The sequence below is a fragment of the Bactrocera dorsalis genome, chromosome 5, assembly GCF_023373825.1.
Source record: "Bactrocera dorsalis isolate Fly_Bdor chromosome 5, ASM2337382v1, whole genome shotgun sequence".
Taxonomy (NCBI): Eukaryota; Metazoa; Arthropoda; class Insecta; order Diptera; family Tephritidae; genus Bactrocera; species Bactrocera dorsalis.
In genome coordinates, this window is record NC_064307.1 from 9,925,856 (window position 1) to 9,942,358 (window position 16,503).

The following is a 16,503-nucleotide window of genomic DNA, read 5'->3' on the forward strand; positions in this document are numbered from 1 at the left end:
TTGCCGTAGCGCTGAGGCAAGCGGTTATGCGGTTAAGCGTTGTTCTTGCTTTTGTTATATATATTTTTTGTTTTTGCTTTAGTGCTGCAGTGCTGCAGTGTCCCAGCTGAGTTGGGATGTGATCAGCCGCTGTGTCGTTTTTGCGTTTGTGAATTCCTCGAGCAAAGGTATTGGCACCAATTTGAACAGCTACAAGACGCTTACAACAGCAACAACACTTCAGCAACACTTGATGATGTGTATGTATGTGTGGTTGAGGGATTTCGTAGAAAATTAAAATTGCCTTTCTGCTACGAAAGAGAGAAAGCGAGTAAGTGAATAAATGCTAGTGAGTAATGAAGGATCATATAGGATATCTCGAAGAAAAAAACATAGGTGGATTAAAAGTAATTTTTATTCAATATGAGACTTAATGAAGTGCACTCAAACATCTACGAAGACCCACGTCTAATTCCTAACCGTAGGTAGGGCCGAAGAATGGGGTCATGTGTAGAAGGTCGCGCAAGAGTGGAAAGTTCTCTGAGCGCCATTCACTTGGAAGTGGCCAGAAACGATTCTTTAACATATGGCTCAAGCAGCTCATGACTTCCGGTCTTAGACTTAAATTCCTGGTGGGAGAGAGACTTCTCCGCCGAATCCTTGCATTCCCCCGGTGGATGAACGTCTGGGTGATGTTGCGACATCTGAAGATCCGCCATCAAATGGGCAATTAAATCTAACAGGTGATCCAAGTGGAGGAGAATCGACACTCACCACCTTTTCGTCGATTTCAAAGCTACTTTCGACAGCACGAAAAGGAGCTGCCTTTATGCCGCGATGTCTGAATTTGGTATCCCCGCAAAACTAATACTTCAGGATCGGGAAGGACCTCTCCGAGCCGTTCGATACCAAACGAGGTTTCAGACAAGGCGACTCCCTATCGTGCGACTTTTTCAACCTGCTTCTGGAGAAAATAGTTCGAGCTGCAGAACTCAACAGAGAAGGTACCATCTTCTATAAGAGTGTACAACTGCTGGCGTACGCCGATGATAGTGATATCATCGGCCTCAACACCCGCGCCGTTAGTTCTGCTTTCTCCAGACTGGACAAGGAAGCAACGCAAATGGGTCTGGCAGTGAACGAGGGCAAGACGAAATATCTCCTGTCATCAAACAAACAGTCGTCGCACTCGCGACTTGGCACTCACGTCACTGTTGACAGTCGAAGTAACTTTGAAGTTGTAGATAATTTCATCTATCTTGGAACCAGCGTAAACACCACCAACAATGTCAGCCTAGAAATCCAACGCAGGAGAACTCTTGCCAACAGGTGCTACTTCGGACTAAGTAGGCAATTGAGAAGCAAAGTCCTCTCTCGACAAACAAAAACCAAACTCCATAAGTCACTCATAACTCCCGTCCTGCTATATGGTGCAGAGGCCTGGACGATGTCAACAACAGATGAGTCGACGTTGCAGGTTTTCGAGAGAAAAGTTCTGCGAAAGATTTATGGTCCTTTGCGCGTTGGCCACGGCGAATATCGCATTCGATGGAGCGATGAGCTGTACGAGATATACGACGACCTTGACATAGTTCAGCGAATTAAAAAACAGCGGCTACGCTGGCTAGGTCATGTTGTCCGGATGGACGAAAACACTCCAGCTCTGAAAGTATTCGACGCAGTACCCTCCGCGGGAAGTAGAGGAAGAGGAAGACCTCCACTCCGTTGGAAGGACCAAGTGGAGAAGGACCTGGCCTCGCTTGGAATATCCAATTGGCGCCACGTTGCGAAAAGAAGAAACGACTGGCGTGCGGTTGTTAACTCGGCTATAATCGCATAGGCGATGTCTACGCCAATTAAGAAGAAGAAGATCCAAGTGGATACACTTTTTTCAATAGCCTTTTTTGACAGATCGCGAATGAGTCAGGTCAACTTAGGGTCAACATAATTGGCCCACTGAGCATACTATTCGTAACACCATTAGCCATATTGAGATCCAGCATTTATTATTGAATAATATTCGACCGAAAAGACAACATTCAGCACGCAGTGAAGAAAATATAGCAGCCGTAGCTGAGACTGTACATGAAGACCGTGGAGAGTCGAATCGGCGCTGTTCGCAACAATTCGAACTGGATCGACTTGGCAATTTTTAAGTCGGGAACTTAAATTGAGCGTACACAATAGGGCTTCTACAAAAACTGAGGCAGCTCGATCTTCCCAAGCGACGTCGTTTCGCTTTTAAGTTCCAAGAAGATCCGAAATTTTTTAGCCAAATTTTGATCAGCAAAGGGACACATTTCTAGTTCAAAGTGTATGATAACAACCGAAATTGCCGCATTTGAGACAAGAAGCTTCCGAAAAACATTCAAGAGCTGTCATTTCATCAAAACAAAAAAACGGTTTGGTTTGGATGATGGCCGACTATTTGATACCTTAAATTAAAGCTCATGATCTCAGCGACATTTGGTTTCAACAAGACGTCACATCAATCAATGGATTTATTGAGAGAAAACACTTTGGCGAGCAGATAATTTCACGTTTTAGGCCGGTTACTTAACCACCAAGATCATGTGTTTTCACACCATTAGGCCTTGCGGGGATATGAAATCTAAAGTATATGCGGACAATTCCGCTTTGATTCAAGCCTTGGAGCAAAACATCATGCATATCATTCCTCAGCTTTCAGTCCAAATAGTCGAACTAGTCATCGAAAATGGATGAACCCTCTGAGACGTATGTAGATGCGGCCAACATTTGAAAGAGATAATCTTCAAAAAAAATAAATGCCAAAGAGTGTTCATTCGAATGATAATAGACATTCCTCCTTAAATTTTAAGTTTCTGTGTTTTTTTTAGATTTGTTTGTAGCTATGTTTGAAGCTGAAATCAACATTCAAACTCACGTGAAAGTGCCAAAAAAGCTAACGATGCATTCTAGATTTTAAATAATCTAAGTATCAGCCTTCAAACAATTTTTCTTACCCCGCTTTATGAATTACCGAAACCTCGTCATCAATACAAAAGTTATACTAAATAATAGGAATATTTCCACCTCTTTTAGGTCTAATGTTTTCGAAATTAATAGAACTAAACAGAAAATAAATAGTAAATCAATTCCTCTATTAAACGGTATGTGGCTTAAGTTTATAAAAAGTGATATGACACACCGCTTACATAATAAGAAATACAAGTCACAAAAACAAAATGAAACGGAATGCGCTAATGGTATTACGAAAATCATGCGGCAATACTGTTATAAGCCAAAATAAAAATGCCAGACTTTATCAGCTGATTTAAATATTGCCACACACACTTACAGCAGACCCAAAACCATATGGCAACACATGAGAGGCGCTTACGAACATTACATTTGACGGCTTAAGCGATCGGCGGTGTAGTCAACGGCTGCGGTGTCTTCGCCTTCTTCCTTGTTTGCCGCCGTCGTCGTTGTCGTTACCTGAGCTACGCCAAACTCTTATCGAAATCTGCACAAAATTAATTACAATCGGCGCATATCAATCAATTCAGCGCAGCCAACGGCTGGCCACAAGCGAACTGTCTGCCTGCCGGTGCTTGGCGCGTATAAAAATTTATTGACGCTTATTAACAGATAATCAGTTGCATAAAAGACGGCCAAGAAATAAAGGCAGCGCTGGAGAAAGCAAGCAAAGTGCTCGATCGAATGACTCAAAACCGAAAATATCAGCGCCAAAGCGTGTGTGTTTGTATGTGGCGGTGTGGCCGCTGTGGACTCAGGCTGAAATAAATGATCGCAGTTTCTGCAACTTAAGTTTGCTTATTAAACTGCATTAAGATAATTGAATTGGCTAATAAAAATTATGCGATCGCACATATGCGAAACGAACGCGTCAAGAGAAAAAGTGAAGAAACGTTACAAACAAACATATAATAATATATAATATGTGCGAATGTACATATTTACTATATATGTGTAATATATTTGTAGATATACTTGCGTTTGCAATAAAAAATAAAATTTGCTTTATCAAATTCATTTGGTCGTTTCGATTTTTTCTGACAATATCGGCGTGGTTGCGCAGCAAAAGTGGTGTGAGTTGCACTCAAAGTTTCGGACAGTGTAACAAGCAACTGCTGAGCATATAACTTTGGTTATTGAACTAAATTCAGTCTTTCAAGGTGAGCCATATTCGGCTATATGTTTGTCTGTTGGGATATATATGAACCAATTCCTCAGTGTTTGAGATATCGATCTGAAAATTTTCGGTTGTGTGTTCTTATAAAAGACTTTTTCTGCTTTATTAAGTAACCTTAATTCGACTTCAAGGTTATTTATATCAAACAGTTTCTGAAGAGTAAAATTATTCAACAAAATACTTGTAGTCCATTGACTTTTGTGTGGCGAAACTTTCAGAATTTTGGAAAAGGCTTTCGGTAATAATTTTTTGGCCGAGCAAGTGTTTTATGCAAAGAGGATCGAGAGCGAGTTGACGACGAACCAAATAAAGGTATTGGTGCATGGGCATTGACGATTAAGAGTCAAAGATCTTTCTGCCATCGTTGAAATATCGAAAGGATCAGCGAAAATCATTTTGAAAGAACATTTTGTCCTAAGAAAAGAGATAGCACGATTGGTTTCGAAATCTATAATTTTTTTTTTGAAAAAACTGCGTCACGTTAAAGTCGTTTCACAGACTGCTTTCCGACCGCCAAGATATCATGAAACGTATTATTGCTGGCTTTGAGTCTTGGATCCATGCTTACGGCCCGGAAATAGACGATCAATCAGCAGAGTATCGAGGCAAAGGTGAGCTGAAGCCGAAAAAGTTTTCTTCGATTGTCGAGTTGTGATGCACTCCGAATTCCTACCGACCGACGAAACTGCCAACGAGGATTACCATCTGAGCCTTATGTGTTATTTGCTGGACTTCCGCAATTAGAAAACTGTTTCGTTGTTAACAGATCACCATCAAAATGATTTTGTGTTTGCTACTTTTATCTGTGGATCTATGTTACTCTTGGTACTTGTCCTAATAGATTCGATGATCAGCTCCTGTGCAACTTTAAGATTCTTTTAGCTTAGAGAAGAAAGAAAGAGACATACCGAACTACTTTTTCTAGCAAGTGTCCATACTACAGTATTAAGATAAGCCTAAATATGTTATCGGACACAAAGAGTGAAAGTTGTAGTTAGGAAAGTCTTCATTGTACAGCTTTCGCATAACTGAGGTTGAAACATCTTGGCAATCATACTTTCGGCGAAGAAGTAGAGATCGCCGAAACTTAGACTAGTTTCAAAAAAACTTTATCGAAGGCTCAAAACACTTTGAGAAATTATGAGGGTCTTTATGTTCAATATCTAGCAGATTTATGAAGGGACCGCTAATTGAAGCTTTCAATCCCTGTTAACGATTGTAACAGGATCGGTCTTTTAATCTAACCTTACCGTACTCTTGTTTATCCTGAGGTTATCGGTACTTGGAAGGCTTAAAAGAAGAGCTAACATTTTTTACTTAACTGAACATAACTGAATGTAGAAATGCAGTGTTTTCGAGAGCACCGCTGCAAAACCATTTTTCCCTCTATTCTCTGCTCCTCTCTCTTCTATCCTTTATAAATTATTCTTATCAATTATTCATATTTTATTTCATGTTTATTTGATTTCACCACTGGACACTGTGTAGCGCCCAGAAAAAGAACCAACAGGCATTCTTTTCCGGAGGTGCCGTTGAGTGCGCAGTCATAATTCTGGGAAAGTCACTGCCAAGGTAAAATTCAGCGAATATTCACAATTATTTGCTTGCCTCGCGCTTTCTGCCCGATGCCCATTCGGCCACCGCCGTTTGGTTGGCGTTGCTGCGGCCATTGCTGTTGCCATTGTTGCAATGAAGGGCGGCACCGTTGCTGCATATCGTGATCGATCTGCTGACTTTGACTTCGATCCCTGCACATTTTCCGTTGGCGATTTATGCACTGCGTAGTCCCACACACACACACATACACATGCGCGTTTGTACGGTTGTAAGTTCGGGTTTTGGCGCTTTTTGGTTTTGTTTACTTTGTGGTGAACAATAAAATTTTAATAAATACCGCAAACGCAATTTCGAACGGCGAAACAGTCGCAATTCTCGTTCGCCTTTGTATGCGATTTTAAATTGGGAGAAATTTTATTGTATTTATAAAGTGAAAAAGGTCACGCGGCGATTGTGTGCGAAGGAAATGCCTTTTTTATTACGCTTTTTATGCCGTTTGTGTTGTTGTTGTCGCCGCTGCCGCCCATTCAATGCGGCTCGTTGACTTGGCTTGGCCCCTTTTAATGGCCCGAACACGTTGCAACTCCCTTTAAGTTGTCATAATCTGTTGCAACGTCGATTGGATTTCAATATGCACACACTCGTGGCGAGCAAACAAGCACAGGTACAATATACACACTCGCATATACCGTTGTGAGCATTGCTGTGCGCATGCAAACAAGTCGAGCTGCGAAGATAAATATTTGCAAAGGCAGTTTTGCAACTATAAAGCAAATACACGTGCACAATTGGCGAAAGCATAAAAAATATCGATATGCAACGGCCGCTTGCGAGCCACAGTTCCGTTTGTTGTTGCTCTCTTGTTTATTGTTGCTGCTGCGACTGTGTTGCCAGTGTAATTACATTACATGTACAATTGTTGTTGTTGCACGTTTGTGTGTGTGTTTGATTAATAATTCACGCAAGTGTTAGTGTGTTTGTTGCTGGCCGAACGGTTGTTGCCTGGAAGTGGCTGTCTGGCCGTTGTAGTGGGTGTTGCCACGCTAAATACCAGCGACACAGATCAACGGGCCAATAACTGCAGCAATGCCAATAAACTGCTGCATCAGCGATGCGCGAGTCGCTGCACTCGCCGCAACAACCACTGCAACAACAACAAATGACTGTCATAATTCTGTGCGCGTACCGTTAGCAATGGCGTTGGGCAGCCAAGTGACAAGGCGCGAATGAATTGTGGCTGCCTGAGCTGCAGGAAAGGAAGAGAGAGGGAGAGAGAGTCAAAAGAGAGAGGGAGAGGAAGTACAGCGGTTTGTCGCGTGTTGTTTGCATGTCGCAGCGCTCGTTGCATATTGCATGAAAAAATTAAATTTTTGGTAATAACTATTGAAGTTGCTGTTATTGACTCGCTGGTACTTGCAGAGTTGTTATTGTCTGATTGCTGGCGATGCCAAAGATAGCTTGCTGTACTTTCTGGCATTATGCACACACACACACACTGTTGCTTTGTGTTTTGGTCTTTGGGAAGTTCTCAGTATGGAATGCAATGGAAATGGTGGAAAGGTGTGGACATAACGGCAAATTAAAAAAAAAGAAACAAGAAAGCAAAATGCGTTGAATACCCATTTAATTGAGGTTATTGTTGTGGTTTATAGAATTTCAAAAATGTGAACAATTTTGTGAAACTATAGAAAAATGTTGAAAAGTTCACTGATCAGTTAATAACCTGCGATTTTCATACACTTATTTATAACCTCTTTAAGAGGTATGTTTCATAAACCATAACTTTGAGTCATGTTCCAGGATCTGATCAATCAGGAATGGTTTCTTATTCGTAACATACTTTAAAAGACTGATCTCTTTATTCCACCACTCGGGAGAGTGTATATTTTTTTAACCTGAGTGAGCTCTAAAATATCAGAACACACCATGAAGGACTTTTAATCGAGCAAGATATTGTTACGCCACTTAACTAATAGAGGAATACTTTCTTTTTTTTTAATAAATAAAATTGGTATATTTAAGAGACACACTAATGTGACAACCTAAACAAAGACGAGGTTAGGTTCGATGGCTGATCTCTTAGCCAGCGAAGGATCACACTTAGACTGTTATGTATAGTCTTTCGTGAAACCAGACGAAATACCCCTGTAATGCCTATCACAAATTTGCTTAGGTGGTGTATTTCTGCGCTTCATTTGGATGTCTAAAAGTATGAGAACTGAAGTATTTTTGCCTTGTTTTTGCAAAAAGGTGGCAATCGAAGAGGAAGTGTTGTGATGGTTCTATCTCATCTTGTTCTAAACAGCTGATGAAGCTTACACTTACTGCATGGATCTCGAACGGATAGTGTCCAGTTAGAACTCCTACAACACAACTGTTGGTAGTTGGTCAACCGAATTGGTCTGAGCTCCTGCCCATCCCAATTCGCAGTTATTGAAACTCAGGTTGGATGCCTGGTCACAGCAGTATTGCAGGAAACTGTATAGGTGATGAGCTTGGCTTTTAGGTCAGGTTAGGTTAGGCTAGGTTAATCTGGTAGGCCAATAAGTCACCAGATAGAGTTTAGTTGCTAGGTCCAAGTGGAGTAGTCATACTTTAGGATGCCTGCGCTTGACGCAAATTTTCACAGACTCTGAGGCCTCAATATGTATATATACATACAGTGTATCATACCGTGGGGATCCCAGAAGCTTACAACGTAGTCTTGCCAATGCGGGATCAGTACACATGAGATGCTCCATTATTTCCCTGGTACCTTGTTTTAGACATTTCCTTGTTCTGTCAGCCCCATCCTATGGGCGTGTGTTGCCACCAGACAGTGACCAGTTAGTATACCAATCATGTTCCTACTGTCTCTTCTAACGAATACCAATAGATATTTTGTGTACTTCCGATTTATCGTTTTGTACATGAGTTTTGCAGTTTGCACCCAGGTAGTTCATTCCATCGGGTTTTGAATTTCTTTGCCATGGTTCTGTCAAAGCCGTCCATCACTATTTCATTGCTTCAGTAACTTTGTGGCGTGGCACCAAGTATAAGTGAAATTGCTTACTTCTGGCAACACTTTCCAATGATGCCCTGCTTCCCAAGATACCTCTACGATACGATACGAGGTTACTACCTCCAGCGCTTCTTGGCTTATGCACAGCGTAGCGAGCTTCTGAACCCTTTCATTGGCGGTAGGGGGATTTCCGTCCACCCATACATACTACTGCAGTGTAGATCAGAATTGGTCTAACAATAGCTGTGTAGCACCAGTGCATGAGAGAGGGAAAAAGCCCCCAGGTTGTGCCGAGTATCTGCCTATACGGATATATAAGCATTGCTGGCTGCTCTTTCCTCCACGTTGTGCTTCCACAGAGGTTTGCTGGCCAAGAATATTCCAGGGTACTTGGACCGCTTTGTGTCCCATTTATAGAAGGAAATCATTATAGAGGAAATTGTACCTTCTTGTGACTACAAACAGACCCGTTTTCTGCGGATTCAACCCCAGACCAGTTTGCGATGCCCATGTCTGTACTGTATTGAGAGTGGTGGTCATAATACTGCTAATGGTCTGTACACTAATTAGGGGCTTTGCCTTCCAAGTTCTATAGCAGTTTATTCACCACTAATGCCTATAGAAGCAGAGATAGCACTCCACCTTGTGGGCCACTTCCATGGTCAGTTTAGCGTAGTTCCATTTTGGTTTTATTTGTATAGAAAGGTCAAAAGGTTTCTTATTCAGCGTGAAGGTCAATCGCTTTGTTTTTTTATAACACGTGGAAGAATATCCTTAAAGTCAAGCCGACCATCGAAAACATTTGATAGGGATAGGGAAGATCACAGAAAATTATTGCTTTGAAGTTCTAGAACACCGGTCAAGTATTACCAACCAAATAATGATAATATTAATAAAACTGAAATTGTTGTATAATTCAATCCAAAAGTTCCAAAGGCTTCTTCTCTCAAATCGTGCAGTAAGTAAGTCTGTATGATATGTATAATACCCATAAAAAATATTATGAATTACAACAACACACATAAGGATGGTATCAACTACATGGATCAGCTTTAAAATCCAATAAATCTGCAAAAAGATTCGTCGAAAACCAGCAACAATGACAAAGCACGCGGTGCACTCCCAGAAATATGACTGCATCGCACAACAACGATAAAATGCAATGTCAAAACAAGTATAACGGTCACTGTGATAGCCGTGATCGCCAGCACTGGCAACTTCAGCGAATACAACAAACACACAGCTGCAGCATGCAACGAGGCTGCACCCAAAGGGTAACACCTGCTTGGCAGAGCCGCAGCAAAAGGGAAGAGGCCAATAACAATGAGTGGCATGCAATACAATTACATCTTGCAACAAGCAGGCTACTAATATACAGTAAGTGTGTGCATGCGTGTGTATGTGTGACTGTGTTGACGCTGTCAGCGGAGCAATTTTCGAAATGTCTTAATTTTCCCGCAATGCACTTATTTAAGTTTTTCTTGTTGTTTTTGGCGCAGTTGAGCTTGCCACTTATCAGAAAATTTATGTACGCGCTGCTGTCAGTGCTTATTTGAATATGTGTGAGTAGAAGCCTGAGTAAATAAGTATTTTAGTGTGTGTGCGCGCATGCGGCAACATGAAGTGGGAGCCATCAGTGAGACGGCATGGCGAACTTGCGAACCGACTGACGGCTTCATAACATATCATTTTCGTTTTACTCACTGATTGACTGAGTGGTCGCCCAACCGCACTTATATAACACTTAAATGCTGCATATACAAACACATATACTATAAATGTGTATATATGAATGAGTGTGCCTTTGTGTGTGTCCACTGACACCAGCCACTCAATGTCAGCTGCCAGACGCGATTCGCGAAACTTTGTCGTTGTTGCTTTTATTATTCACATTTTTATTGCAGTTATTTTTATACCGCATATACGCGTGTAATTTGTATAGGCCGCGTTGCCATCGCGCAATGCCACATCGCTTAAAGCTTCCTGCTGCTCGCAACCCAGCGCCCGGCCCTGCCTTCTTTTCTGCTTTCGACTTTTGAACTGTTATTATGTCTTTATGCCTGTCGTCCACACTTCTGTCGCCACCAACAGCAACAACAACAACAACGTGGGTATGTACAAAAATCTTTTGTTTCCACTTGTTGTTGCTTCAGCGGTTTATTGCCGCCACATACTCGTACATGCGGCTGTTGCAAGGTGCGCGCCCATTTTTATTCGCTGATTGCCTGCTCTTAACTGAGCTACACCTTCTTTGCATGCGAAATTGCAACAAAACTCTATGAATGGCGTCAACTTCGAGCCTCTCGTGCTTCGCCCAAATGGTCAGGCCACGCCACACCAACAACAAGCCGACACATTCGTCATTATTTTATTTGCAGCTGCGTGTGTTGTTAATGTTGTAATTGTAGTTGGTTGGTGTTGGTGTTGGTGTTGCGGTGCGATATGCGCAACACTTTAGTCTCGATGGCCGCTGATTTACGTCGAACTGTGCAGCTGCGCAGCTCCTCACCTCCCACAATGAAGTACTTCACTCTCTCCTCCTTTGCTTTCTTCTCATCTATGATTTGCCTCTTATCCCTTATATCTTTCTTAATTTTGCTGCCTGTGCAGGTTCCCAGCGCCTTGGTTCTTCTGATTGCTCCTTTGTGTGTGTGTGTGCTTGCAGTAAGTATGCCCTGCGGGCGCCGTCAACAAGGCAATTGTTATAGGTTAGGTTTATCATTTATTTACATAAACGTTGATCCTTGAAAGCTATCGCAGTTGAGAGCAAATTATAAACGATTTTTATGGCAAATGTAATCTGCGTTTGTTGTAATTTGTTTTTTGGTTGTTGGAGAAAAGAAATTATGGAAGATTAACGAAAATAGTTAAAAAGGCTGCAATTTGAAGCGCAAGCTGATCATTGGTACTTAAAGCATAATAAGCCTTCATGTTCGCTTATCATTCAAAAACTAAAAATCGAAGAGGCACCCTAATTATCAGATAAGAATACACCTTTTATGGTCTATATTAAATACTTCCTGAAGTCAATTAATCTAATCCTCACTCCCGCTGAGTTTCAATCACTTTAGGAAGTATTAAAACGATACTAAGAACTTTCTCTTTTTTTTGCATTAGAGATGTGTTTATAATCTGATTATTTTTCTTATTAAGATAAAGCTGTTACTTTTTTGCTAAATTTGGGTTATGATTAGAAATTTTTAGAAAAATATAAAATTAAAATTCATCGAGAAAGATAAAAGATTATCAATATATAGACACAAATTCATTTCTGTATGTTGAGTGAGTTTTCTTTATGAAACTGATCAAATATGAGTCAGACCGATCCATCTAAACTGCACGCGTACTCGTATACCGAAACGACAAAAGCTTTTCTTAAATTGATAAGACATTTTTTCGCTTGAGGTTTGATCGCCATATGTCACTTAGAGTGTGTTTGGCAGCTGTTTACGACTCGAAAAGCTTGTCTGACGATTTTCAACATGAAAAAGGAAAATTGAAAAACGAGTTTATTTTCGATATTGTGTTTCCCAAACCAAGTATTTGTGTGAATTAAAGCATTTAGTGAAGATTGTGAAGTCATCGAGAATTTGCCTGTTGTTATATCGGCAAAATTGTTCCGAGTTGACACCCTTTGGTCGAATAGAAATTCGGCTCAATTCCGGTTACGTGGACGCGACTGTGGAACAGCCTCATACTAGTCGTCCCGCCACTCCTGTAGAAAGAATATAAAACAGTACTTTAAAATCGTGGTGTAGGAATCAGAGGAACAGCAGAAGATCTCAACATGTTTTATGAAATACCAATCTTTTGTAAGAGTGACATCGAGTAGATGTCGCAAAGGATGGCATCATTACTGGTGACGAAACGTAGGTTTATGATTATACATGAAAACTGTTCAACAATCTAGCGAATTGCACTTCAAAAATGAGTCGAACCGAAAGCACTGCAAGTGAAGGCTATTATGTAAACAGAAAATTGATCAAGCATTCACAAGTACGAGTATTATGTGCTATCTCAGGACCCTATTTTGTGACGAAATTTTTAGTAAAATATTTGAAAATGTTGAAATGGCTAGGTCAGTTCGAGTCAAATTTGATAAGATGGTGTGTTCAGAGAGATCGCATATAAGCGATATCGAAACACCCACAAAGGCAAAAGAGCTGAGTTTATCTTTCGTTAAGGGTTGTGATACCACCATCATTTTCTATAAAATCAAACGATTAACGATAATTGCATCTCAGTACTCTGTTGGAGTTAATTTTGCACCTATCACTTTATGATTTTGCACGAAACAAAAGAAATTGGTCCCAACACATTATTGACTTTTTCGAATATGGTCTTTAATCTGTGTAGCACATTCAAGGTGGTTGTTCAGAGTTTCAACCAAACCACTACAGTTTTTAACACACTTATTCTAATATATGTATGTTTCGTTTTTTCACCTTTTCAAAAACAATTTTGGTGTTATATAAAACAAAAATCAATTAAATTTTTGAATATTTTTATTCTATTTCAGTTCAAATCGAAATACATACATCTGATGTTGTTACTGTAAAGGCTCCAGACTACATTTAAAATAATAAACAAGTAAGGAAAGCTAAGTTCGGGTGCAACCGAACATTTTATGTTCTTGCAACTTGCAAGTGTCAATGGCAGGAAAATAATTTAAGGTGTTAATCAAATCATGTAGAGTAAAGCCGGATGTTCGAAAATCCTGATATTACTTATGTAGGGCTAGGCCACGTTTTTGTTCAAATTTATCTATTTTAGGCACAAAGATATACCGTTATGAGTAAAATACGCTCTCTTATTTTCATTGGGATACATCACTATTACTAGAATATCCCTTAAAATGGCCTACGGCCCAAACGGTGTAAGGGTTATATACAGAATAAGCAAAAACTGAAATGAAATTGGTTTTGAAATGAATATGAAATTTTTGAATTAGTTGAAGAGATATTTCAGAAAAGTACATCCTTTACAAAACATCAAAAAAGTAAATCTGAAGCCAATAAAAATTACAATATTTTGTCACAGACTTCTGTTGAAACTAAAGTATTTTCAGAAAAGCTTAAGTTATGGATTTACAATGATGAAAGCGCCTACACAGTATGAAAAATACTATCATATATCCTATATATAGAAACATGTATGTATGTGCTAATTTATATATGTAAATATGTATTCAGCATGCAAGTGAGCAAAAGCCTTAATTGGAAAATACCGAAAGCTGAGATGTTTGTGTGCGAATAGTAGTTGCACCTATAGCAACAACGTTTAGGTTTATGTGCGCTCCTCTGTTTGACCATAACAACAGATTTTGTGTGGTAAGCAAAAATAGCAACAAAAAAACAAAAAAAAAATTGTATGCCAAAAATCAAATAACAACGGTGCACACATGTATGTGTGTGTGTGTGAAACGCTTCCTCGTTAGCAAATCACAACCTACACACTGTGGCCAACAACAACAGCAACAATGGCAAAAAAGCAGCATTAGTAACACAATTTACTAGGAAATCAAGACAAAGCAAGACAAGACCCTCTCTCTGGTGGCGATACTAACGCAGATGCTGTGCCAGACAAGTCCAGTTTGTGCGAACTGTTAAAAGTTTGCAATGCATTTGCACTGAGCTTACTATATGTGTATGTTTGTATGTATGTATGTATGCGTGTGTCCGGCTGTATGGTGTTGAAGGAAGTATCCATAAGAGCCTTCATAATAATTTTTTGTGAAGAGAATTCATCCAATCAACATTCATAACCGAGTGAAGGCCATGCTAAAAACATCAAATCACGCAAATACAGTATCTACACTGCTATCAAAGCATGTACATATGTAAGTATGGTTGTATTTAGAAACACTTGTCTGAATGTTGCATGAATGTGTATATTAAATAGTTCTCGGTTTGAAGAATGAATATTACATAGTTTATAGTGAGGTCTCAGGATGCTTAGAATCACAAGGCTATTGTTACTTTCTTTCTATGCGAAAATATCTCCCTACTCATCCATACATACATAAATACCATACATATAGAGGTATATATGTATATGTGTATAGTTATGTTATATGGGCGTTTGTGTCGTCGTAACCGAAGAGGCGTTCATGTGGTATGTTGCGAATGGTTTATGTTGATTAGATTTCACTTTGTCTGCCAGCAGTTGAAAATGCATTAGCAACCACAAGCACACACACATCCATGCATATACGTATATATACATATACACGTACGTGTAATATGGGCGTAAATACAAAGCTTACTGACCGATGCGTTTCTGGCGAATTCGACATGAATAACTAGTTCATATTAATTTTGTGCTATATGTAGGGCATTATGCGATTTAATATGTATATACATATATGTACATATGTATATATTAGAAAATACTTTAGAACTTTTCATCGCGAAGTACTTACATACAAACAACAATAATACCTATAATATTCAAGATTGAATCTATTTTGAAGACCAACTCCCTAACAAAGGCTTATCATTGTCAGAGTACACAAAAAGAAATTCCTCTTCCGAATATAATAACTAAGCGATTAAGGGCTTATATCCACATACAGTTATGGACAATAAAATAGAATCAAAGGTGTTGCTTTGAAACAATATCATAATTTTTTTGAAATTTTTCATCTATGTAGTAACTTTTCGGCATAATAACAAAGGCAATAATATGTACTTTTAAAAAAGAGGAAAAGATAGCATTGTCGTGTTTTACAGTTAACTGTAATTTAAAAAGTGTAAATAGCATGCCTCTTGCTTAGTGACAAAATAATAGAATCAATAGCGAAATAGTTTCATAAATGAAAAATGTTGAATTTAAAAAGCGTAAAAAGTAGTTATATTAACTTAATTAGATCTGTGGAATGAATAATTGTATCAATTATGAATTTATTTAAAAAAATGGGTCAAGCAAAACATTGTTTAGAGGGGGAAAGATTGTGCGTCCAAAATTTGCAAGGGATGGGTCATGCGTAACGGCAAATTGCAAATATATGAAATATGTCTCAAATATTTGTGTTTGATGCCTTAAAATGTCTGAAAAAATAGCCCGATCACAAAAAAATGACTGCGCAAGTCGTTCGAAATATTGCACGATTGCCGATGCGTGTACCGTTAAAGGCCTCTGCAGCTATTCAATAAGAATTATTTGCAAAAATTTCTTCGAGAACAGTAAGAAGACGACTTGTGGAGAAAAATTGCTTTGGCACATGGTCCCGAAAGGTGCCAATGCTGAGAAAATGGCATAGATACGATCGTACTCAGTTTGCAAAACGACACATTAATTAGGGCGGAGCTGAAAATTAAGAAAAAATGGTTCGACATTTTATAGTCTCAATGCAAAATTAATATGATAGGAAATGGTAGTTATGCATGAGTCCGATGTCCAAAAAACAAAGAAATGTGCGTCCGCTACACGACTAGGTCTTTCAAACGCTGTGGGGGCAATATATTGGTTTAGTATTGTTTCTCATATTGTGTTCCGGGACCTATATTTTGGATACAAGAAAACATAGACCGCTATAAATACGTTAAGGTTTTAGATAATCTCATATTCTCAAATGCTGGTTGGAATTGGCTTTGCATTTTGGCAATTCCAACAAGAGAGCGACCCGAAACATATTTCGGGTCTTGCCAAAAAGTGGTTTTCAGATCATGGTGCTAGCGTTATGGCTTGGCCAGAGTAATCAGCAGATCTGAATCTCATCAAAAACTTACGGAAAATTGTTAAGGAAAATATTGCACCCCTTAAACCGAAAAATAAAGCAGAATTCTGA

General features: G+C 39.4%; 1 protein-coding gene across 1 annotated transcript in view; it reads right to left on the reverse strand.

Annotated features, from left to right (window-relative positions):
* The window catches only part of LOC105231406 (L-lactate dehydrogenase), a 176,681-nt gene that overhangs the window by 132,091 nt on the left and 28,087 nt on the right, over nucleotides 1–16,503 (reverse strand). The window lies entirely within an intron of this gene.